This window comes from Protopterus annectens, chromosome 8.part0 (genome assembly GCF_019279795.1).
Source record: "Protopterus annectens isolate FY-2018-M chromosome 8.part0, PAN1.0, whole genome shotgun sequence".
NCBI lineage: Eukaryota > Metazoa > Chordata > Ceratodontiformes > Protopteridae > Protopterus > Protopterus annectens.
In genome coordinates, this window is record NC_056741.1 from 937,169,571 (window position 1) to 937,193,453 (window position 23,883).

Sequence of the window (23,883 nt, forward strand, 5' to 3'; positions counted from 1 at the left end):
GTACTGAGATGCATAGGTTGATTGCTTCACAGGTGTGTAGTAGGTGAATGGGCCTGTAGGCTGTACAAGGCTAGGCAAAGAGAATACCTTGGCATCAGGCCACATGACAATAGTCTCCATTGTGGCTCAGAGGTGTAGTCCCTCGAGTGGTACCCACAGGTGGGTATTGTATTCACCATCCACTCATCTGGGTTACTATTGTGGGTGGCCAGTAATGTGCACTGCTTCCCATGTATGTGATCTATATTCCATAACATGAACAGTGTCTGGGTTGTGCACATGTCCTACATGCATTGGACAGTGTCTGGGTTGTGCACATGTCCCACACACATGTTCTTTGATGTGTGGAAGTGTAATTGTGGTCTCTGGGGCATGTTGTCTGGACAGATTACCTTCTGATATAGCATTCTTGACCTCATTTGGTGAGACCTGGCTATGGAACTGAGGTCGTGCTGCACCTACATTGACAGCATGATACAGGTATTCAGAGGAGTTAGTGTCTTCTGTCCATACAAGGCATGGGTATAAGGCATGGTATTTCTTTTGTGGGTTACATTTGCAGACTCTACAGTTGTTGCAGGCGTCCAGTGGAGAACATAGCAAAAGAGCCACTGTAAGCATTTATTTGCCTACAGCAGGGATGGAACAGGGTGCCATGTCCTTTTACTTGCTGGAAAATACACACTCAGTCAGGAGATGTAACACATCTCAGTACTTTCTGATGTGAGTGGCACTGTTGTGGTCAACAGGCATGTAGTCCACTGCAATCACACCGTGGTTACTATTTGTGAGGCAATATGCAGGGAACTACCAATAAAGTGGTTGTTGCCTAGCCAAGTGTGTTGGAGAGTGTTCTCTGAGTAATAGAAGAGTTGCCTATATTCTTCACCGATCCATAATGTCACAAGTAGGGCTATGAATTGTCTACACCAACCTCTCTAGTGTTTGACATCTGTTGTCCTTGTAAGGTGGACATTGTGACATATACTAGGTCCTCAACATAATAATTTAGTAGAACCCACTGCACAATGCATCCTGTTATTACACAATCACAGCAACCTCCATACACACACACTCTTGCCATTACTGAAATTCAGACCCCTACCTAGCTATAGGTTCATAGGTTCATACTAGGCTATCTGCCCTAGGGCATTTATAAGCCTAGCCAGAGTGTGTTTGGCTTTCGCCACCCATTTTAAATGAATTTTGCTATGCCCTTTTTCGAGGTTAGTATACTGTGCATCTGTCTAACAGTGACACAGAAGTGATACCCGGGGTAAACCTACGATCTCCCATCCACTTATCAAGATTCCTCTTGAAGAGAGTCAATGAGGGACTCTGCCTAACCTGGACTGGGATTTTATTCCAGAGTGAAGGGAGCCTTTGGGTTATGAATATGTCCCTCCAGCATGTCCGATTTATTTCAGTGCTGAGGTTCAAGTCTCTCGAGCGCGTAGCTTGATGGGATTTGGATTTTCTGAGGTGCAGCATGTCCATTAATTCCAAGTTGGACATGGCTTTATACATCAGGCACAGATCGCCTCTGAGCAGGGGGTATGCCACTGAGTAGAGCTGGAGTTTCTTTAATCGGGCAGCATATGGCATCTGTTTGAGCCCTTTGATCCTCTTGGTGAGGTACTTTTGAGGTCTTTCCAGTTGCTGCAGGTGTCTGGTAAGGTACATCCCAAAAGGGGTATTGTACTCAATTATGGGCCTGGTGAGGGATGAGTAAAGAGGCATGATGATCTCCCCTGATCTAGATGTGAATCCCTTCATGATTAGGTGGGCTATATAAAATGTTTTTCTAACCACTTTGGCCACGTGGTTGTCAAATGAGAGATTGCTATCAACTTGGGTCCCCAGGTCCCTAATTACTTCTTCCGTAGTTAATGGATTACCACCTATGTGGTAATTTGTGGGCACTTTGTTTTGCCAAAGGGGATGACTATACACTTTTTGGCATTTAACTTGAGGCCATGACTCTGGCACCAGTTGTCTGTTTCTATGAGGCCCTTTTGTAGGATGCTTGTGTCAGCTGGAGAGCTGATTATGGTGCCCAGTTTGCAGTCATCTGTGAACTTGGTCAGCCACAGTCCTTCCGTGTTGGCCTGTACCCCCTTGAAATATATACCGAACAAGAGAGGTCCCAGGACTGAGCCTTGTGGGACGCCACTTGTAACTGGTTTGGAGTCTGACATGGCTCCAGCAATTCTAACCATGTGGGTTCTGTCCTTGAGCCAGTTTGCAACCTATCTAGTGACATAGGGGTTTATATTTAAGGTGGTGAGCTTATCTATAATGCCCGAGTGGGGTATTGTATCAAAGGCTTTTGCGAGGTCCAGGTAGGCTGTGTGGACCACCTTCCCCTCGTCAATGGCCTTGGTGACTGTTTCAAAGAAATCAATCAGGTTTAAGAGGCAGAATCTGTCCTTAACAAAGACAAACTGGGTAGGATCCAGTTTCTGTAGGTCCCCAATATCTTTATTTATGAGGTCCATGATGATCCTTTCCATAGCTTTGCAGACCAAGCTAGTCAGGCTTATGGGGCAATAGTTTCCAGGATCCATTGAGGCACCACCTTTGTGGAGAGGGACCACTGTTGCTGTACGCCACTCTTTGGGTACATATCCTGTAGTAAGGCTGAGATTGAACAGTAGTTTTATGTTTGGGTTTAGCTCTTCTTGGAGTTCATGTAGGGCAGCCGGGACACCATCTGGTCCCATTGATGCTGTGTTTTTGCTTTGGAGAGGGCAGCTCTTACCTGAGCATCTGAGATGTCAGGGGGGCAGCACTCTGCTGGGATAGATATTTGCTCTTTTGGTGGGGAGGGGGTGGGGACCTGTCAGCTAGGATGTTGGCAATGTCTGTGGGTTCAGTGTATTTTTTGTCATTTTGGACTAATTCTGAGCGTATCTGGGAATTCCCACCCAGGTTCCTAACATAACTAAAGAAAGCCTTGTGATTATCCTTAGTGTCCTGTGCAATTTTTCTCTTGAAGCTGGCCTTAGACGATTTTATGAGTGCCCGTAGTTTTTTGCTAATACTGATCAGAGATGCCTTCCCTTTTTGGGATTTTGCTCTATCATGTAGTAGCTTCCTCCTTCTATTGTATAGTTTGTTTATGGCTGGGGTCCACCAGACAGGACACCTGCCTTTGGAGGATTGGGTCTTGGTTTTATGTGGGATTGCATGATCCATGCATTCCTGAAGGTGTTCATAGAATGTGTTTATAAAGGATTCTGCAGTCTGGGCCGTATTTTCCACAGGCCTGGGGGCTTTGAATGATTCCACCTCGGTTTTGAGGAGTGTGAAATTTGCTTTAGAGAAGTATTTCACTGTGGTTTTCTGGGCAGGGGGTGGGGTCGGAATGCGAATATCCAGTGAGATTAGTTTATGGTCTGATCTTACCAGTGAGGGATACACTTCTGGTCTGGAGCATAGAGTCCCCATGTTGGTGATGATCAGGTCCAGTATGTTTTCCCCTCTTGTGGGAGGTAACAAGTTGTTCCATAGCATTTGAGTTTATAAATTCTAGGAACCTTTGGGCTAGGGTGTTGGAGCTAGAGTAATGCTCCCAATCTATGTTTGGGTAGTTGAAGTCGTCCAATATAATGGTGTTTGGAGAGACCTTCATATTTTCCAGTGTTCTCAGGAAGGCAGAGTGGGGTTCCTGGGTTTGGGGGGGTGGTCTGTAGCAGGCAATAGACTGGAAGGAAGTTTTACCCACAGTTAGTTGCACATGGATAGTCTCTGATGCTTCGTGCTGGGCCACCAACCTGGAGGTGTGGGTATCTTTGACGAATATTGATACTCCCCCTCCTTTTGTGGTTCGGTCCAAGTTTTGGGCCTGAAAAGCATGGTATGAGGTATAACCTGGTAGTGCTGGCATGGTCTCGGGAGCCTTGAACCAGGTTTCTGTTACTGCACAGATATCGATGTTCTCCATGCTAAGGAGAGTTTTGAGTGCGTGCATCTTGAGGTTTAGACTTCTGGCGTTGAGTAGCATTACTCTTAGTTTCTTATCCCTTGTGATACCTATGGAGGTGGGTTTGTCTTTTGAGCCTTGCCTAAAAAAGACACTATGGGGGTGGCAAGAGCCTTTGCCAATATCCGAAAGCCCAGGGGTGATAGGTGCAAGCCATCCCTAGTGAAGCATCGTGGCTTGTCGAGCATGTCATCCCAGGCTGACAGGCATTTGATCCCCTTTGAATGACACCAATACTTAAGCCAATTGTTGAAATTGATCATCTTGTCTTCATATTGTGGCATCATTCTTGGTGATGGTAAGTTGCTACTCAAGGTCAGTGTCATACCGGCCTGGGCTACATGCTCAGAGAGCTCCTCTATGTCTCTTTTCATGTAGTCCAGGGAGGATGTATTACTACTATAGTGTACCACATTTATCGCACACGCCACAGAGTTTATAGGATGGATGTTGTCCCAAGGTACTTCTAAGGTGAGGAACATCACCAGCCCTTGTAAATACTGGCATTGAGTGATGTATTAGATGAGATATCCCAAAGATAATTTTACCCTAAACAGACATTTACATTTTCTAGGGGTGAGGTTCAAATCTCTATCTAACAATCTTTACGGATCATTATGTTATCCATTTACCACATGCACCACTGACCTAATATGGTTTAGGGTTGGCAACAGGTACTACTAAGGTGGATGACATCTGCAGGACTGCTAAAGTCAGGCTCTGAGATATGTCTTGGGTGTAAATGGGGCCAAAATCTTTGAGGTACACACACAAACACTCGCCACAAATGAGACTCAAACCCATACCTGTATAGTAATTGCTAATATATTGGTCCGCATTTATGGCACACACCATGGAGCTTACATGTTAGTGAGCTCTCCAAAGGTATCTTTGAAGGTGACTAACATCAGCAGCAGTGCTAAAAAAGGAGTAAGGGGAGAATAGTAAGTGTGAATGTCCATAACATCAGGTATTATTAAGGACACAAGCACTCTCTCTCTCTCACACACACACACACACACACACACACACACACACACACACACACACACACACACACACACACACACACACACACAGTTGCCATGTCTGGGATTAGAATTCCTGCCTAACTAGTATGTTACACTACAGCATTATGCAGTTATCGCATGCACCACGGAGCTTATAGGGTTGGCCTTTCTCCAAAGTGGTATTTTAAGTTGATTGACATCAGCAGGCTTGCTAAAGTAGGGCAATGGGATGTGTAGTGACTGTGAATGGTCTCAAAATCATTAATCTCCACACACACGCACACACACACACACACACACACACACACACACACACACACACACACACACACACACACAGAAAAGGTTTCACAGTTGCCATGTCTGAGATTAGAACTCCTACCTAACTAGGATGTGAGACTATAGCATTACACAGTTATCACATGCACCATATAGATTATAGGACTGGTCTTTCTCCAAAGGGGTATTTCAAGGTGACTGACATTAGCAGGCTTGCTAAAGTAGTGCAATAGGAGGGTAGTGACTATGAATGTCCTCAAAATCACTAATCTACACACACACACACACACACACACACACACACACACACACACACACACACACACACACACTTTCACAGTTGCCATGTCTGGGATTAGAACTCCTACTTAATTAGTATGTTACACTATAGCATTATGCAGTTATCGGAAGAACCACAGAGCTTTTGAGGCTGAGATTTCGCCAGAGGGTTATTTCAAGGTGATGACATCAGCATGAGTGCTAACATGGGCAATGGGATGTGCAGTGTGTGTGTGAATGGGCCATAAACCATTCCTCTGGAAACACATACACACAACACTCAGTCACACACAACTTTACATTTGACAGGATTGTGTATACAAATGCTAGATAAATACTAATTTGTACTTTCATGTCACACAGTTATCAAAAGCACCACATACACTATAGGGCTGAGGGCTACTAAAAAAATGTCTACTGTGAATGACAATGGCACATGATGTGATATTGGCCAACTGGATGTGTGGTGGTTGGGGCAGGCTTCATGATGGAAACCCCTTTGGCACTGTCTGTATCTATCTTCCCCATATCTCTGTGTGTGTATGTTTGACCTATTATAGTGTATTGGCCTTGGATATGTGTGAGTATTCCTATCCAATGTGTGTGCAAAGCATGAATAGTGTGTAATGTGGTGTGTGTGCACACATACATCTACGACTGACAGATATGTATAGTCCATTGTTGTTGTCAGACATGGGCTTCATTTCTCTAAGTGTAGGAGCATGCCCAGCATGACCTTCTGTATTTTGTTTTCAGACATGGTCTTCTGTATAGTCCACTGTTGTTGTCAGACATGGGCATAATTTTTCTAAGTGTAGGAGCATGCCCAGTATGACCTTCTGTATTGAGTGTGTGAATCCATTCCAGGTAGGTTGTACTGCATTGCAGTATTTTGTGTTCTAAACCTAAAGCTAGCAACCTGTTTCTGCAGGATATCTGTAGCTAGGTTGACAATATGGAGTCACAATGAGCGAAAGATAGTTGGATACTGTAACTATTGTGTCTGTGCTGCTTGTGTTATATGGTTGGTGTTAGCAGAGATATTCAGACATATGTACTGTTTTACACTGTGATGTATTATGTCATCAACTACTGACAGATATACATATTTGCTCACAGTTATTTCCTGGGAAATACAAGATGAATGAAGCTGTGTCCAATATTGTGGTCTGCATCCTACATATTCTTGCACACTCATGCCATTCTGGAGGGGTAGTTGCAGACACCTGCTGATGGGTCTGTGTAAATGGTGCAGCATCTTGGTACTGTGGTGGCTGCAGATCCCCTGCTTGTACATCTATCGACATAACAGAATGGCCATATCCTGCTGTGGCCATACCTCTCAGCTGTACAGATTCACTCAAGTTTCCCAGAGGCAAGGCTCATATATCTGGCCAGTTTCCCTTCACATTGTGGTTTATAAGCAGGTTTGCAGCCACCCATTACTGGGTTTGGAGGCAGGGGTAGTATGGGCACACATCAGAGTTTCAGACTTCGCAAACTCCATGGCGTCCATGCTTCTATACCCCCCTCTCTGTTAGTCTATCCTATTCCTAACATTATGCGAGTGTTATCTGAAAGTATCCCTATAGTTGCCCCTTCATCCCAGCAGTATTAAGAGGTTGGTCCACAGTTCATGCAGTAGGACATGGTGGGCATGCTACTGGGATTTGTCGACATGGCCTTGCATTTGTGTTCTGTGGACTGTGTTATGTTGTTAGTTGGGACTCGAGATAAAATACATGGGCAGTACGGGTGATGCACAGACCTTTGACAGAGGACTGTAGGGCATTTGGTAGTGATGCAGGCCATCTGTAGCAGGCAAGTGCATTCTGTCCCTCCTACAGTCCCAGGCTGTGAACCACTGGAATCCCCTGGGTGACAGGATAAGTGTGTGAGGTGTTAATGGCAATAGTTCCTGTCCATATTAATCCATTGTTCTGGATGCTGGCAGGGTGCTGCTTATAGCTAGGGACACACCTGCATGGGACACATCTTCAGCATGCTGCATTCTGTGGGTATTCCCATATGGAAGTGGGGGTCATACTGTACTCATTCCCAACAGCAGGGATATGACCTGTGATAAACTTGTGGCTGATGGTGGGGTGAGCTGAGTGCATGTGTGATATGGAAGCTTCCTGCAGCTGACACACAGATATACCTGGGACATTCCTCTTATGCTGCCTTGTGCAGGGACATAGGCATTCTCTCATTACTTCATAACTGTGCCTTTTGTATTCTTCCAGTGATTGGCCAAACTACATCAGTATTCCATATTACACAGACAACTAATGTGCTGCTAACCTGTATGTACAATTCCAAAGGTGTGTGCATCTGGCAGTTAAATTTTATGTACTCTGTCTAGGGTACTTCCACCTGTGTACTGTGTGTATGTCTGGGCCAATATTCATGGCATGTCCATCTTTCAGATGGTGACAGATATTGACATCTGAACAGTGAGTATAGATGACTGCTGAATTGGGTCTTGCTGGGATGCATTGTGGTTGGCACTGCAGTTGTCAGAACATGGCCCTGTCACCGACAGTGCTGGCCATAGGCCACGGAGACACAACCCTCCATGCCTACATGCTGACCACTTCCACATAATATACAACACACAACAACCTAACACACAGACCCCTGCATATTGTACACATGCAACAATCTATCCTGTAAATTTGACCAGCTCAGGTAATTTGTGCTCTCCTGTTATTAAACCCACACGTACATGTTACTGCATTTCTACATAGGATTGTGGGGGGGGCACACCTGACAACTGTAAACATTTGCTATGACTGTACTGGTATTTCAGGTACTCTGTTGGCTTCCATTTTGTTTTATATTCTGACCTATCATGCAGACTAGAGTCATATCAGTAGAGTACAGATCTTGGGTTTTATTGACCTACATTTCAGTTTCAGGCTTCTTACCCTTTAGAACTAACATACAACTGCCTGACCTGTTGTAGTCTGTCTGTGTAGGTCTGGAGGGGGCTGTTCTCCATTGCCATTAACTGGAGGCCTTAACACAGCCTTTCTTTATGGTCATCTACACCTGTCCTGCTGGCTGAGACTGTTGTTGGGTATGTGAGCCTTACTGACATGCATGTGTGTGTCCTGTGGACACACATTTGGGCCACCACATGTAGTGCAGTGGGAGTTGTCACCTTGTCTAGTATTGCCTTCTTTGTTGATACCAGTATTTGTTATGGATTTCATGCTGCCCATATATGTGTCCACTATCTGCTACCATTCCATTCAGTTACCCGATTCCCTTGCATACTCACATCCATACCATAGATACAACTAGCAGAAAATACAGCAATAGATAGGAAGAGTGACTTACCTTGTGGCTGTGCCAGTATAAAGGATGGTGTTGGAGGGCTGATTATGTCGGATGCACATAGTACACTTCCTATACATGGTAAAGCACAGGTAGTGTCATGTCTGGCATCCCTTTTACTGTATGTGCGAGTCAGAGAGAGGTGTCATTCCCTGGGTTCCAACCGTGTCAGTGTATGTGCTATACATTGCCTCTTTGCCAAAGCCTGGGCATACTGGGCATGCCTCTTTCTTCCTATAGGGGCAGGCCCAGGTCATTCTTCCTCTGAGTCAATCTGTGCCTGTGCTGGCCTTGGCAATGGTGGGGGACTGAGTGACCCTGCCAAGTGCTGCTCCTGCTGTAGCAATTTCCACAGGATAATATTGTGCAGCATGGCACATACAATGAAAATTTGTGTACATGTAGCTGGAGAGTCCTGCAAGGCTCCAGTGGATATGTCCAGGCACTGGAACCATGACTTGAGCATCCCAAACACATGCTCTATTATGATTCTGGTTTGTGCATGTGCCTAATTATGGATTGGTGCGTGTGCATTTCTGATGCGTCATCAGCCACGGCTCCAATGCGCAACCAGCATCCCCCACTAGGTGGCCATATGGGATGTCCCTACTGGCAAATCTCCAGTACAGTTGTTTCATATGCCAGATGTGAGAGTCGTGATAGTTTCCAGGGCTGCCAGCACACACATTCATGATAATGCCCTGGGTATTACACATGACCTGGCAGTTGATGGAGGGAAAGCCCTTGCAGTTTATGTAGACCCTACCCCACTCACCAGGTGGCGCTTTGATGTGCATGTGTGTGCAGCCTATAACACCCACTACCTCAGGTTATTCTGCTATTTGGTGGAAGAGACACATATTGCTGGTCAAAGCCTCATGGTTGTTAAGGAAATATATGTGCTCACCAGCATGTGCTGACATGGCATCCAGGAACTGATGGAGTACCCTGTATCCTGATACCTGTGAGATCCCCATGATATCCCCAGTTGGTTTTTGGAAGGTACCTGTGGCTAGTATCCTTAAGCCTACACATACCTTGGTACCCACTGGGATGGGTTCCCCACTGTTGGTTCTGTGTGTGATGCGTGGCGGGCACAGCTTAACAATTTGCTGTAGGATGTCCCTATCCACCCTATAGTGCTCTACTATCTTCAGCTCATGTAGCTCCTGGTAGGATACCCTGGGTCTGTACACTCTTCTCCTTCTCCTCACTGTGGTTTGGCGATCAGCATTCTCATCATCACCACCCTCAGCATCTTCCATGTGATGTGATGTGATGATGTATGGGAGTGACAGCAGCCCCTATCATTTTGTTAGTTTTGTTAGGTAAACGTTCCCTGTCTGTGTACACCGATGGTATACAGTTTGTGAGAAAAACCAGAGTGAAAGGTGTTTGCAACGTTTATAGTAGTGTGCCTGGCTGGGCTGCTGCCTGTGTAATTTACTGATTCTGATACCTTTCACCTGCCAGCTATGCTAGTTCTCCTTGATTGCCTTCCTACTGCTGTTTTCCCTTCCCATTGCCTTCCCGTTTAAGCCTTGAGGCACACCGTGCATACCCAGTGCTCAGATGTGAACAGAGCTGCTATTTCCTGTATTTTTTTTTTTGTTTGTTTATTTAAAACCCAGTGCATGATGCGCACATCCATTTAGGCAGTGGAAACAGTGCTAGGCAGACTCAGACACACACCCCGTCCTTTGCTGTGCTTAGCTAAGGGCAAATACGGGCCACAGGGCTCCAGTAAGCTAACAGCATGCATGACAATCCCCCTTATGAGGTCATCTACCTTGTATGCTTATACCATGGTGTTGCTGAACCTACACTGTTGGGTACAAGCTAACACTGAGGGGAAATCTGTGATTCAGTATCTGTCCCCTCATTTGCATAAAACTGACTGCTAATGCATGGTTACAAAACTGATATTCAGCATTCCCCCTTAGCAGCCACTATTCTGTGGTATTGTCTTCTGAATGCCATTGACTATTATGGCAGAATGCTGATTTTGGTTTAAAAGCTTATTTCCAACTTTTTTCATTATTTTCAGGCCGATACTATTTGCGCACCTCTGCCCTACGCTTAAATGGCCAAAATCGGCCAAAAAAAATAAAAGTTATTTTTTATAACTTTGCAACTATTTCACATGCCAGTGTCTATATATTTGGCCATTAGCATGCCTACTACATTGAGTACATGCTTTCTTTGGAGCTGTCATGCCTCAGTTTTGTAATTTGCATAAATGTATTTGGTTAGTAGCCAAATACATTTCTGCAGGTTACACTATTCCTGCACAGACTCCTGCCTGCTTCCTGGATTGCTAATTCACCTCACATGCATGGTTTTCACCAGCAAATGGGGAAATTAGCATACAGGAGCTATGTCCATGCAGGAATAGTGTAGGAGCGCATGTGCACGTCCCGGAAGCTCGTTCCTGGATCGCTCATCGGCCATATTGCATGCAGCAGCTCTTGCACTATTCCTGCACACCGTGCAGAGCTTGCTGAATCCCGGGGGTTGTCTAATTCTGTAACTGATGATGGGAGGGTATTCCACAGCTTATTTATGGAATGGGAATAGAGGCAGCTACCTGCTCTTTTACTAGGTTTTGATACTTTAAATAGGTGTTTGTTGTTTGAGCGTAGATTTTTGGATGGGACATAAGATTCAGTGATATTTTTCAGGGAAGGGCAAAACTCAGGTTTATAAATGAATTTATGGACAAAATTAAGTTGTGTGTAATGCAGGTAATGTGCAAATTCTAGCCAGTTTAGTTCTCTAGTGGCCTGGCAATGATGGGTTTGATTTGGTTGGGCTGATGTGAATTTTGCAATCTTATAATAAGAGAACTGCAGTTTGTGTTGCAAATAGTTGTGGAGATTGGTGAAGACAGGAGACCCATAGAGTAAGGTTGGAAGGAGAAGACTTTTTGAAAGTTTTATTTGGATGAATTTGTCTAAGTATTGTTTGTTTCTGCAAAGTCTGCCTAATTTAAAGTGAGTCTTTTTATTGCGTTACTAATATGCAAGTCAAAGTTAAGTTTGCTGTCAATAGTAATTCCAAGCAATTTGGCCTGATTTACTTACTCTGTTTGGGTTTTGTTTATGCAGAATATAGTAGTCTATGGGGACAGGTTTAGATGCAAAGATAAGTAGTTTAGATTTATTAGGGTTAAGTAATAGCTGTGATTGGTGTAGCCAGAGTTCTCTGGATGTAAAGGCTTTTTGTGTTAACTTTTGGAGGTCAGAGAACTTATTGGAGGTAAAGATTATGGTTGAATCATCTACATATTGTATGGTAGTACAGTCAAAAGGAACTTTATGTAGGTCATTTATAAAAATGTTGAATAGTAGAGGTCCTAAGATTCACAGCTGGGGCACTTCTATGTTATTTGGAAGAAAGCTAAAGAAGTTATTCTGCCATTTTATGGATTGCTGTCTGTTTTCCAAGTAACTAGTGAACGAGGTTAGGGGTGGCATCAGAGCATCCTAGTGATTGCAGTTCCTGGATAAGTTTAATATGAAAGACAGTGTCGAATGCTTTTGAGAGACCATTAACAGGACTGCTGTAAATAGGTTACTAGCTTATATATATTTATATTTAGAGAAGTTCAGAATATAATAACAATATATGCTAAATTAAGTGTATAGTGTACATTAATATCATACAATATGGTGCATGTTATGCAGTTCCATCAGTGGAACATAACTTGTCCTATATGTATATTAAAGCATATGATACTATGGCCAGGTCCATTGGCATACAGGGATAAAGTCTTATGACCCAGGTATATGGGTTCAGTTAGTGGCTTGGCTGTCTGTTGGAACTGCTGTGGATAGGTTTATATACGTGTATCCTAGAAGGGACTAGAAGGGTGGTGATGTCCACCAACTGGCAACAACAGCATGCATGGTAACACATACACATGTATTCCATAGGAAGTACTTAGAGAAGTCAGAGCTGTGGGAGTTAGATTTTCCATCCACACATCCACAGAATGGCCTAGTACCTAACATGTCACTTCCAAGGAGACTAAATATGCGGCATAAGCTCTCACCCAAATCAGGGACTGTGACTATGCTAATAGAGTTCTTGGTCCATTGCTGGAATGAGTGGCCAGATTGGGTGTAAGTATAATAGCCACTGGGCAAAACATGTGAATGAAATAGGGGGAACATATAATGCAATATTCTTAGGTCCAAAAGCCCTGACAATGTATTGTAAAATATCTTAATTTTGTAAACAATTAAATCCTTGGCTAATAAATAATTTATCTTAGGTATGCTTGTTTAGACTTTTATATGAACTTAAGATGTCACTTTGAGGTATAACGGCTTAAAATGCAATGTTCCAAAATAGAGCATACATAGATTCAGTTGGCTCTAAACAGGCACAGGAATATTTTAATAAATACAACATCCAATGTTTTTCCATATAAATGTTGCATGCAGTTTGTTGACAGGGGTTAGTGCCATTCATGGATATCAGGCCATCATTCCTTTCCACCTCTCCAGCCCCATCACATATCTTAACCCAATGACCAGCTGTGGACCTTTGCTAACTACTATGGTGCACACGTTATCTATGTTAAACTTGTCTTTGTCATTGTTCATTCAGGGTAAAGAACAGAATATGGATGTATACAGGAGGCTTTAGCTACAATGGTAATGCTTACTGGACCTATGGTTGTGGGACATCTTTACAGACATATGTAGGGCACAACTTCCTGTTTATCTTTTTTTTTCAAGTTCCTATGGGCATACTGAGACAAAGCACTAATTATAGAATTTGGTCTTTAACATTGTTTTTAAATGAACACTTCTTACATCAGAATAGAACATACATGCAAATAGGGTGCTACTTCAGCTAATGAGATACTCCATGACAGCAGTCATTTGGTGTTGTGAGAATCCCAATCACCCTGGACTCACTTGCTTTTTTCCCTTTATCCCTGAATACAAGGAGACTTGCACTATATTATGTTTGAGTTGTTTGTACCAGGTGCTAATTCTCCTAGAGTTTAAACATCAGATAACAGTTTTAGATTGAACTGTCTTGTTAGATTGCATACATTTATCTGGTAATGCAGACTGTTTGGCCCACTAAATGTTTTCAGATCTGGAAAATACTCATTTAACTAGTACCCTAAAACCATGCTTATTGGCATTGTTTCAGCACAAGGTGCAGTGCATTGCTGCATTTCAGCGTATTCTTTTTGATAGTAAACTCAAAACAGATAGATGGCCTTGTTAGTACTTAATGTCTGCAGCTCTTTGCTAATCACATTATCTTGGTATTGTGTTGACATATATTTTAGTGCCGACACAAAATTGCCTTTCACAAGCATTTTACAACTGAGGTATTCACTGGCTATGTTCCCAGAATTTTTGTCAATGCATCAACAAATAATAAATATTGAATATTTGTATGCAAGAAGAGTCCTTTCCTGCTGTACTGGTAACTGAACTAGGGCCAGGTGAATAAATTAAGGATGCATTAAAGGAATTGTGCTTTATTGTAAAGTACAGTATTATCGTACCCTGCCAATTCTTCTGAAACAGAACAGTATCTTCTGCCACAACTGTGAATCCCATGTTACTATATTCAAGATAAATCTATGTTCATTGTTTTCTCTATTCTAATCCTCATTGTCACTGTATCCTGCAGTTCCATTTACCTAACCTTGATTCTTTGTTCCCTTACTAGAGCTTTTCTTCAGTCAAACTGGAATTTCACAATATGCTCCATAACTATCTCTTCAAAATTTATGACACAGACTGGGAGTATATTTGGAACAGTCTCATAAGTTGTTCTGCATACATTTTTTTAACAATTTTACTTCTGTTCTTCTAATCTATAAATTTTGTGTGAGCTACACAGAAAAGTAACCCTTCTGCTTATCATCTGAGTATAACATCAAGTAATGTCTAGACTAGAATATAAATTGAAAAAAGCAACACCAAATACCAGTAGAAAACACCAAATAAATTTCATAGAATCATTGGAGGTTACTAGGCTCATGGCCCCTGGGCCCCTACAAGCCTAGTCAAGTTCAGCCCATGTTTCCAAGGATGTCTGGCTCAAGTAGACACCAAAATCAACACCTATTGCATCTGTCCAAGAGGGACACAGATGGAACACCTGGGGTGAATTTCCAGTTACCCATTCAATCATCCAAATTTCTCTTAAATACGGCCAATGAGGGGCTTTGCTTAACATGAATAGGAAGCTTGTGCCAAAGGTGGAGCAGCCTCAGTGAGACAAATCTGTCTCTTTCAGCAAGTTCTGTTGATGTCACATACCAGATTAATGTCCTTTGCACAAGTGACCCTTGTGCCATTTGACTTGCAAATGTGCAGCATTTCTATCAAAGATGGGTCAGAGATTGCTCTATATTCAAGGCACAGATCACCTCTGAGCAGTCTGTATGGATTAGAGTAAAGTGACAATGATTTCAGTCTGTCTGCATAAGACAGATCTTGAAGACCCTGAATTTTCTTTGTAAGGAACCTTACAATTGTTGCAGGTGTTTGGAATGGAGTATACCAAAGGAACTGTTGTACTCTATTATTGGCCCGATGAGGGAAGAGTACAGGGGAGTTATAGTCTCTTTTTTCTGGATGTAATGCCCTTACTTAAGAGATGAGCAATATAAAATAACCTTCTTACCACTGTGGGGACATGGTGATTGAAGTTAAGGTTGCTGTGGACCTGTGTGCCCAGATCTCTTACCACTGACTGTGTGCTTAGGGTATTGCTATTGATGTGGTAATTTGCAGGAACATCATTCTTGCTGAAGGGGATGATAATGCATTTTTTTGTGTTAAGTTTAAGACCATGACTTTGGCACCAGTCATTAGTCTGCATAAGACCTTCTTGCAGGATTGACACCACTTGGGTTTCAACGATCACTCCCAGCTTTCAGTCTTCAGCAAACTCTGTTAGCCACAGTCCTTTAGTTTTAGCCAGTACTTTGGAGAAGTTGATTCTGAACAGCAGGGGTCCCAGAACCAATCCCTGTGGAAACTACTGATTACAGGTCTGCTGGAGGAGGTGAAGTCACCTATTTTGACCATATGAGTTCTATCAGTGAGCCAGTTTGCAACCCATCTGACAATATATGGGTTGATACCCAGCTGGGTGAGTTTATCAAGGATGCCTGAGTGGGGGATTGTGACAAAGGCCTTGGCTTATCTAGATAGGTTGTATGCACAGATTTGCCCTCATCTAGGGCTTTGGTGACTGTCTCAAAGAAGCCCACTAAGTTTAATAGATATGATCTTTGCTTGACATAATCAAACTGCGTGAGGTTGAGCATTTGGAGTTTTTCTATATCTTTGTTAATAAGGTCCATGATGATTCGTTCCATGGTCTTGTAGATAAGGCTGGTCAGGCTAATACATCTATAGCTCCTGGGGTCCGTGGTTACATCCCCTTTTTGGAAGGGGATGGCAGTAGCTGTTTTCCATTCCACTGGGACAAAGTCAGTGTTTAGAATGTGATTGAAAAGCATGCTCAATGGTGATGCCAATTTCTGTTTTAACTCATGTACAACTCAGCCCAGGATGTTGTCTGGTCCCATAGAGGCTGTGTTTTTGGCCTTGGAGAGGGAATTTAAGACCTGTTCCTTGGAGATACTAGTTGGGGGACAGGTGTTTGAGATGCTTTGGGGTATATGCAGCGGGTACAGGGCAGTGAAGTTTTCAGTGAACTTTCAGCCAGCAAGTTTGCTATAGCCACAGGTTCTATATATGTAGTACCATTAACTACGAGTTCAGCACAGATCTGCGCCTTACCTTTGAGGTTATGGATGTAACTAAAGAACACCTTATGGTTATCCTTAGTTAGAGAAGCTAATTTGGATTGATAGTTAGCTTTGGAGGACTTCACTAGGAGTCTTATTTGTTTGTTTAAGTTGAGGAGGGAGTATTTCCAGTTCTGAGACTTTTCCTTCCTGTTCTTAGACAACAATTTCTTTCTCCTATTGTATATCCTATTAATGACAGATGTCCATCAGGCAGGTTTGCTTTTCCTTGAAGATCTTGGTTTGGTTCTATCAGATATGGCAGAATCAATACAATTGTATAGGTGGTTGTATAAATCATTGGTGTGTAACTCAGCATAGGTGTCTGTTCCATCAGTGGGGGAGGGGCTATTAAGCTATTTATGCTATCATGTAGGAGATTGTAATTGGCCTTGGAAAATTTTTTTTAGTCTAGTTGTTGCTAAGGAGGGGGTGGGATCTTGTATTATAATTACCTCTAGCGAGACTGATATGTGGTTCGATCTCACCAGGGATGACCACACATACTGGGGGTGGTGCAGCGGTCTTCCATATTTGTGAGCACCAGGTCCAGGATGTTTACTGCCCTTGTAGGTGTGTCAACCAGCTGGTCCAGAGCACTGGAGTTAACGCAGTCCAGGAACCTTTGGGCAAGTGAGTTAGAGCATGTATAATTTACCCAGTCTATGGATGGATAATTAAAGTCACCCAATACCAGGGTGTTTGGTTGTATCTTCACTCAAGTAGATCCAAGTAGACTGAGTAGATGTCCTGATTCTTGGAGGTTGTCCTATAGCTGGCAATGACCTGAACAGGAGTCTTACCTACAGTTTATTGCAAATTAAGTAATTAAAGGGAATTATGCTGTTTAACCAATCTAGAGGTGTTTATTTGTCTTTTCGGCTTTTCCTGGTTAGGGGTCGCCACAGTGGAACTCAGGTCCGCTAATGATTGGCAGTAGATTTTTATGGTGCTCAGTTGCCAGCCCAATGCCCAACGTTCAGCAAAGGCACGGCCATTCACCCATGTCTTTCGAATGCCACTTGACCACAGGGAGGACATGCAGACTCCACACAGAAGGCACTCCAGCCAAGAATCAAAAAGGAGAATCTCTTGCTGTGAGGCAACAATGCTACCACTGCACCACCGCTGCTTAAGATCTTTAATGAATATTGATACACCACCTCCTTTAGTTCTGACACTTTCAGTTTGTGGTCTGAACTTTTGGAAGGAAATGTAACCTGGCATAGCTGGGGTGCTCTCCACAGCCTTAAACCAGGTCACAGTGACTGTGCAAGTATCACTGTCTTCCAGAGTGAGGACTGATTCCAGTGAGTACAGTTTCTGGTTTAGACTCCTAGAGTTTAGCAGCATAACCTTGAGGCTGTTTTCAGAGGATATTTTTATATCAGGAATTTTGTTCATGTGAAATTCCCTAAAAAAGGCACTATGGGGATAGTAAGAGTTTTAGCCGGTAACAGAAATCCCAGGGGCAACAAATGAAGACCATCTCTGGAAAAGCACTGAGGTCTGTTGATCATGTCAAGAAAAATTGCCCTAGACACTAAAGATAATCACAAGGCCTTCTTTAGTTATGTCAGGAACATGGGCGGAAACTCCCAGATATGCTCTGAATTGTTGCATAACAGTACAAAATATACTGAACCTACAGACATAGCCAACATCCTGGCAGACAGATTCAGCGCAAACTTCTCCCCCCATTCACCCCCAAAGGAGCAAATGCCTATCCCAACTGAATGTAACCTCCCTGACATCACAGATGCACAGGTGAAAGCTGCCCTCTCCAAAGCAAAAAACACAGCATCTATGGGACCAGACGGTGTCCCAGCCTGTGTCTTACACGAGCTCCAAGAAGAACTGAACCCTCACATTAAGTCACTGTTCAAACTTAGCCTTACTACAGGATATGTACCCAAAGAATGGTGTACAGCTACAGTGGTCCCACTCCACAAAGGTGGTGCCACAACGGACTCCAGATACTATCGCCCCATAAGCCTGACTAGTCTGGTCTGTAAAGCTATGGAGTGTATTATCATGGAACTCATAAACAAAGACATTGGGAGCCTCCAGACACTGGACCCTACCCAATTCGGCTTTGTTAAGGGCAGATCTTGACTCTTAAACCTAGTTGATTTCTTTGAAACAGTTACCAAAGCCATAGATGAGGGCAAGGTAGTCCACACAGCCTACCTGGACCTCGCAAAAGCCTTCGACACAATACCCTACTCGGGCATCATAAATAAGCTTACCAGCTTAAATATCAACCCCTATATCACAAGATGGGTTGCAAACTGGCTCAGAGATAGAACTCACATGGTCAGAATCGCAGGTGCCACATCTGAATCCAAACCAGTTACAAGTGGGGTCCCACAGGGTTCAGTTCTGGGACCTCTCTTGTTTGGTATATACTTCTCTGAGGTTCAGGCTAACAAGGGAGGATTATGGCTGACAAAGTTCGCAGATGACTGCAAACTGGAGGCCATAATTGAATCTCCAGCTGACACAAGCATCCTGCAAAAGGGTCTCATAGAGACAGATGCTTGGTACCAGAGCCACAGCCTCAAGCTAAATTCTAAAAGGTGCATAGTCATCCCCTTTGGGAAAAACAAGGTGCCCACAAATTACCACAAAGGTGGTAGTCCATTAAGTACAGAAGAAGTAATTAGAGATTTGGGGGCCAACGTAGATAGTAATCTCTCCTTTGATAATCACGTTGCCAAAATGGTTAGAAAGACCTCCTATATAGCCCACCTTATCACGAAAGTGTTCGCATCTAGATCAAGAGAGGTCATTGTGCCCCTCTACTCATCACTCATCAGGCCCATAATTGAATACAATGCCCCTTTTGGGATGTACCTTACCCGACACCTGCAGCAACTGGAGAGACCCCAAAAGTACCTCACCAAGAGGATCATGGGCTACAAACAGATGTCGTATGCAGCTCGACTAAAGAAACTCCAGCTCTACTCAGTTGCTTACCACCTACTCAGCGGCGATCTATGCCTGACGTACAAAGCCATGTCAAACCCAGAATTAATGGACATGCTCCACCTCAAAAAATCCAAGTCCCTTAGAGCTACACGCTCCAGGGACTTAAACCTCAGCACAAAAATAAATAGGACATGCTGGAGGGACAGATTCATTTCCCAGATGTTCCCCTCACTCTGGAATAGAATCCCAATTCATGTTAGACATAGCCCCTCGCTGACCCTCTTCAAGCGAAAATTTTTGACGCGTGGATGGGAAATCGCAAATTCACCCCCGGGATCTCTTCTCTGTCCCTGCTAGACAGAGGCACAGTAAACTAATCTTAAAAGGGTACCTTCTGTGACCTACTTTACAGAGGCACAGTAGGTTAATCTAATAGGGAGGCGGAAGCCAAATACACTCTGGCTAGGCTTATAAATGCCCTAGGGCAGATAGCCTAGTATCTACCTATGAACCTATAAACCTATGAACCTATGTCATCCCAGGCTTACAGATACTGGATCCACTTTGAATGACACCAGAAACTAAGCCAATTGTTGAAGTCAATCATTTTTTGTTTGTATTGAGGTATTAACTTAGGCGAAGGTAAAATGCTGCTTAAGGCTAGGGACATATGTGCCTGAGACACATACTTCAAGAGCTCAGTCATGTCTCTCTTCATATATTCTAGTGAGGTACATCTAAAGTCATTCACACCAATATGGACTATGACAGAGTCGCAACAGTGCCTATTGTTGAGAGATTTGAGTACATGTGTGATGTGGTGAATCCTAGCACCTGACAGACAGATGAACATGACCTTTTCTTTCTCCTTCCTGCAGAGAGGGACATCTGTGTGTCTCACAACTGAGTCACCTATGACTAAGATGTTTGTTTTTGTGTTATGCCTTAGGGGCTTGACTGGTGAGACACTGATGTGTGCTATATTATGGTACAATGTTCTGCAGAGGACATATTATGTGAACAGTGCTTGTGTTTGCGTTTGGGAGGTCTCTGTTGTTTAGGTAAGCTTCTTGTAAGGACTTCCACATATGTAGGTTTATGTGTTGTTGAACTGTATTTGTGCTTTCTGCTGGCAATTAAATTGCAGTCAGTGCTACCTCTGGCATTTGGAGTTTCTTTTCCAATTTGTTTGCAGTTACACCAGGCTGGAGTCCTGTTTTAATGTTTTTATGGTTAGAATACCCTAACTTTTTTTTTCATGTTTTTCTCATTGCTATCTGGATCCTTGGACATGACTGAGCAGTGTTCATATCTCTTCTTCTAGGACCACTCCATCAAGTTAACTGTAGAAAAGCCACATGTACAGCAACCTACCATTCCTTAAAGTAAATAAGTCAGACTATGTCACTTTTCCTGTTGCAATGCAAACACATTGTAGTGGTGTTATGACCTGTTTTATGTAACTACTTATATAGCATCAGTATCCTTTTCTAAAATTGGGGTGCCCTGATTATAGAGTACAAACTATATCATATTACTAATACCAATTAATTTCACAATCCAGTAGAATGGGGGTTACTAGCTAGGGTGCATTAATCACATGAATAAGTAACCCTCTGACAGAATACTGTGAATATGGGTACCCTGTTTATTATGCCCTAAATACCAAAAGATTTTATTTACATAATAATGCAATGTTGTAGAGTACAGGATTTTTTCTTATTTTTTACTACTAATTTGATATGAGTGACATGACCCAAAGGCCCACTGCAGTAAAACTATGGGAACCAAGCCTGTCTCTCTTAATACAACCCAGGAAGCCAGAGATTGATAAGTGGTCTCAATGCCCAATGCAGTTGGAGCCAGGCACAGGGAGGCAGACAAGTGAAGGGGCAGGACCTGCTCACCTTTCTTGTGGTGTAGGATAGCTCATACCCAGAACACACTTAGGGAAGCACAATTTTCCTGGTGAAAACCAGAAAAAAAGCCTCACTTTCCTTGCATAAGAGATGTTGGTCTGGCATTCATAAGTATTATTAGGTAATGTAGAGCTAAACAGAAAACCATGAACCCAACTCTAATGTCTGTCTAAATGGTGACTCCTCTCTTTTGAGTCTTATTCTGTTGAATGCAAATTAATAGGCTGAGAGAGGACTGATGACTGACAGGCAGTGGGGGCAAAGAATGTCAGAAAAAAGTTTCCTGCCTAAAGTGGGTAAACAAGTTATATCACATAATAAATGTCAAGTTGTGGTTACAGTGACTGTGCCATCAATGACTCTATCCAGTATCATAGCTAGGGCAGGGTAAGAGGGGCAACTGGCCTGGGAGCAAAGTATTGAGGGGGTATTATGAGCCAAATCCAATCTCTATTTCTTTTTAAAGCTGGCATCCCAGGCATCCCATTTATCTTTAAACCCAGTTTCTATAGCACTCCGTGTGTGGTCTAAATTGTAGCAACTGCTTGCTACATTGTAGCAAGCAGTTTGTACAGTTTAAAAGTATTCAAAAAATCTTTTTAACTATACTTGCGCACTGTAGTGTTTTATGGATGCACGATATAAACTGCAACAAATGTTTTCTACATTTATAGCAAGCAGTTTGCTACTTTTTATACGAAGAAATGTGTTTTGATTTTTTTTTTAATTAAAACATGAGCACTATAGTGCTCCATGCAAGCAGGGTATAAACTGTTGCAACTCTTTGTTACAGTTTGAAAGAACAGAAAAAATATTTATTTCTTTTTTTAAATAAAACAGAGGAGAGTCGAAGAAGGGCACAGAAACTGGACCTGAATAGCTAGGCAGAAGGGATGGGGTGTGTTGTGCATGTGGCCACTTGGTGGTTGGTGTGCTAGTAGAAGGGCATGGGTCTATAACAAATAGCAATCTGCTTTATACACTAAAATGTGTCTGTATATCTTCACTTGTAAAGCTGAGGGGGTGGGACACTGGTTTATTAAACTGGCACAGTGTGCTGGTTGAGCCTGCAATGCTTCTGACTCCACCTATTATATTTCTGCACCTAAGGAGCAAATGGCTTTTAAACCAGCCCCTACTTACTGCCCACCTTGTAGTACTGTAATTTTAAGTTCCCTTCACAGTACCAAGGTTACTGTCAAATGTTTTACACTATTAGCATTAAATAGATCTTATGCAGTGCACTTGAATTGTATGGGTCATATATTTCAGTTGAAACTCATTCATTAAAGTCAATAATTGATGAGACTTTATACATTTTCTGTTGACTAATTTCAGTCCTAAATAACAAATACAGTTCTGTGTTCTCAGAAAATGTAATTATTTTCAAGCATCAGATTTCTTCAACTCTAGTTAGATGAACAAGGCAGCTTGTATTCTTTGAATGCCTAAGGCACCCAGAGGTTCATAAGTTCATAGGTATATCCCAGGCAGACAACCACTAGGGCCTTTATAAGCCTAGCTGTGCAACTATAAAGTAACCTTCATGTTTTATGCTATAGACATTTATACAGCTAGTGTTTTTTGTTTACAGCATGATTCACTAACTGCCTCTGTTCATCAGAAACACAGACGCCAGACCAGGGGTGAACTTCCGATTTCCCATCCACTGATTACATTTAAAGAGGGTTTTGGAGAGACTTTGCTTCACATCAATGGGGAGCTTATTCCAGAGAATGGGAATTCCCTGAGACATATATCTGTTCCTTACACTTATCCTTTTTATGTAGCAAGCTAAATTTAGGTCTTTGGATCTAGTAGTTCTGATGATGTTTGTTTTGCAGATGTGCAAAGGGTTCATCATAGCATGGTCTTTGTATGGCAGGCAGAGGTTGCCTTTCAGTAGTTTGTATGAGACCGAATATAAAGATAGGGTTTTAAGGTAATCTGCATAGGATATTGTGTTTACTCACTGTATACGTTTTGTAAGGACTCATTGCGGATGCTCCAGTTGCTGCATGCATCTGATCAGGTACAGATTGAAGGGGGCATTTTACTCTACGATGGTTGTGATGAGGGATATGTACAGTGGTGCGATGACTTCCCTTATACAGTGAACAACCCAAAGATTTTCTTACCACCATGGACACATGTTGATTGAAGATAAGATTGCAATCTACCTGAATTCCAAGATCCCTTACTAGTGAGTCCACTCTTGGGGGAGGGGTTATTGTAACATAGTTTCCCTAGGATGGCTGCCTTCTCAAAAGTTACTATAATGCATTTCTTGTCAGTGTGTTTTAGGCTGTGACTTTGGCAACAGTCATTTGCCGATGT